Here is a 3,436-nt window from a genome sequence, read left to right as displayed (position 1 = left end):
TCATTAATTGGCGTGCTTGAACTAAATAACAAGATGTAAATTGCTTTGTGAATATAATCATAATACTAATTTGTCTAAAATACAATTAGATTTCATAACTTGCTTTTGCAGTACAAAGAAAAAATGGCTAATACCGGTTGTGGCCACAACACTTTGTCAAATAACATTTCTTTAGCCATACATTATTTCTTTTTGTTTACTGTAACCTTTAATTCCAATCTCAACATGGAATATAAATATCACTGTATAATTATATTTACATCTTATTTGTTTTATCCAGTATTGGTGACTACGTCGACAATTACCAAAGCGTCTTTCACCCATAAAATATTTTAACTCATATAATATTTCATTACGGAGTTATCGGTCATTACACCAATTTCACAGTCATTATTCCAATGAATGTTAGAATTCCCCTTATGTCAAAACACATAAGTTCACATTTTTATCAACACCTTTATAAAATAATTGACATCCATTTATAATATACCACATACCAAATCGATATATCAAATATATCAATTAATGACATCAAATTACATTCAAAAAATTTTCCCAAGTATATAACATATACTCTATATTTTCTCAAGTTTTAAGAATTCACAAACCAAAAATCATACTAGATTTTAGTAATTAAAATCATATCTTTATTTTAGAAACACATTCTTGAAAACTTCCACAAAATATTTGTCAAATATTTGTGCCTTTCCTTAGAGGAACTTGAGATACTAACTTATAAACAAATATACATAATTGAAATTCTAACAATTATAAAAATTTAAATGTATAGTATTCCTCAAATAAAAGTTAATCATGGTCATACCCAATCAGAACATTTATTTAAATAAAAAGAAACAAGTTATAAATAGAATCATAACACTTACCCAAAAAATATAAGCCACTTCATAAAATTTTAAATCATTACCCATTAATGCTTAGCCCAATAATTTGTCATTACTATTGGACCCAAATCTAAGCCCAGAATATATTGAATGGTACCAAATAGATTGGCCCATATCCAAAATCTAATGACAAAAAGAAACAGTGATTTAAAACAAACCATCACACCAATAGTTTTCTCCAATTGTGCAATAATTGCCATGACCAAATGGTTTGAAGTTTTGCCTCAAAAGTATTGACATAAAATTTCATTACTAGTTTATTGACAAACACTCAGTCTTGCCAATTTATGTTATGAGTTTGTTGAAAAAAAAAAAATGTCACCTTTGTACGGAACATCATCATGCCGATTGATTTCTCCGTTTCCAATGACGGATTAACACATCACTGTTTGGGAACTCCTTGAAGATTGAGGAGGGCTAAGTGCCCATCTTTCATGGCTTCCCTTCTTTCCCTCTTACCAAACACCGAATACCCATCACTCTCAACCTCCATAACCTCCCTCCTCTCCATTCCCACTACCGGCGTCACCACACAACCACCACCAAAACCCATTCCTGAATTCAGAATATCCAGCCTTGCCGGCCTCTTCCTCTTCAACAGCACCGGTGGAGAAGAAGACGAAGATGAAGTAGAAACTGCACAATCATTAGAAGCCCTATTAAGCCTGCTTGGGGGCTTCTGTAGCCGAAGCCTAAACAGCGAAGAAGAAGAAGGCCAGTGGGTTAGGGTTAGAGAAAGGTTTTTATCTGGGGAAGATGAGAGTGAGGATTTACAGAAATGAGAAGAACAAACCCTAGATGGAGAGAACACAGGTGAGTTCAAGATTGCAACGGTATAAGACATTTCTCTCTCTGTGGTGGCTCTGTAACGTTCAATTTTTTCGATTTCAGTTTTGTTTTTGTGTTGTGTGGTGTTTCAGTGGAGAAATAAATAGAGGAAAGAGAAGAGAGGTGTGTGTAACCGATTAAAATTAATCTAGGAAGAACTTCACCCTTCTTATTCTGATGTGAATCTGATTATTCAAGTTACTTCATTGTGGGTTATATCACTCTTTTTGACAACCTACACTACAAATTTTAACAAAAAAAAAAAAAAAAACCCATCATCCCAAGATATCTGAAACCTTCAATGTCCCAAACACACACACATATGTATGTAATAAATTCTCGACCACAAGCAACAATCAAGATCATAAAAAAGATTCAGATTTTCCAAATAATAAGAAACGTTTCTCATATTTTTCCTTTCAAATTCCTAGTTATGAAAAGATCAGGCATATCACTTATTTTGCACCCAAAACCATAAACAGGACGATTTTGTCTTAAGATTGTTAGAAAAATAGTACCAAACTATCTGAAAAATATAATTTAAAAAATATGTAAATGGTTTTTGGGCAAAACCAAAACTGAAATAAATTGACAAAAATGTAACAAAACTTACAGTACATAAAAAGATAAAACCTGATCGAGTCGAGTGTGTGACACTCTTTCCTTAAGACAGATTGGTCCTCCCACCGGTGCTTAGGATTCAATGGACATCTATCTCCAAGGATACAACGATCAATATCTTGCACTAGCAGCATTACTATTACAAGCCTAGCGAACTTCGCTGTGCATGTATTCTCTTTATGGGAAAATTAGACTCAGAAAAAATGAAGAATAAATGCAAAGTGAAGAAGAAAATTGAAATTCTCTATTTCAAAATGAAGTGAGGGGGATAGAATATATAGATTCCACCATGACTCTTTAGAAAGGTTGTGGCCCTTCAAAAGGACACACCCTTTCATCTCAAGAGATACAACCATTGGAGTAAATTGTAATTCAAATTTTCCAACATAAATTAGATTTGAAAGATTATAAATATAAACTAGGTTGAAATTTTACATTAACATAGAATGGAAATAAAAAAAAAAAAAAAATTATTAAACGGTAAGGGGTTCAATGAAATAAAGTGGGGTCTTGAGTTTGGCTTTATATTTCATAAACATCTCTGGATATCTTTGTAATTATTATAAGATTGTTATATTTACCGAATTTTAACTCGCCTAAATTGCTTGAATTTGTGCATAATGGTTGTCCGATCAGTCATTTGGGCGAATGTCGATTAATATATTGGTAGACAAGGGTGATAATTAAGGTTAACAAGGGTGATGCCGATCGTCTAGAAAGTCATCCGGCCGGACGTTCGATTTATGTAATTCAGGCAATCAATTTTTTTTTATTATAAACCTTAGGGGTCAATGTAATTTACCTTTCAAAAGAAAATGACACTCATACCCCGACTTTTGATGATCACGTTAATGCAATGTTAATAGACTTAACGGGAAAAGGTGTAATTAGTCATAAATCTCTGGAAACGTCAAGAGGGTAAGAGAGAGCAAGAGATGAGAGGAATCGGACCGCCGTTGCTCTGCATTAGCGATTTGCTCAGTGATGTCAGAGATAGCGATCAAGGGGACTCCTCTCTCTCTCTGTCTCTGTCTCTGTCTGAATATATATATATATATATATATATATGTATGTATATACTATAG

General features: G+C 33.1%; 1 pseudogene; it reads right to left on the bottom strand.

Annotated features, from left to right (window-relative positions):
• Positions 1-1,284: 1,284 nt before the first annotated feature.
• LOC114257525 (putative protein phosphatase 2C 25 pseudogene) lies at positions 1,285-1,746 on the bottom strand (annotated as a pseudogene).
• Positions 1,747-3,436: the final 1,690 nt, after the last annotated feature.

This window comes from Camellia sinensis, chromosome 6, assembly GCF_055761805.1.
Source record: "Camellia sinensis isolate YWXY chromosome 6, ASM5576180v1, whole genome shotgun sequence".
In the NCBI taxonomy this organism is placed as follows: Eukaryota; Viridiplantae; Streptophyta; class Magnoliopsida; order Ericales; family Theaceae; genus Camellia; species Camellia sinensis.
Note: the sequence above shows the minus strand (reverse complement) of the source record. Positions and strands in the feature narration are given on the sequence as shown.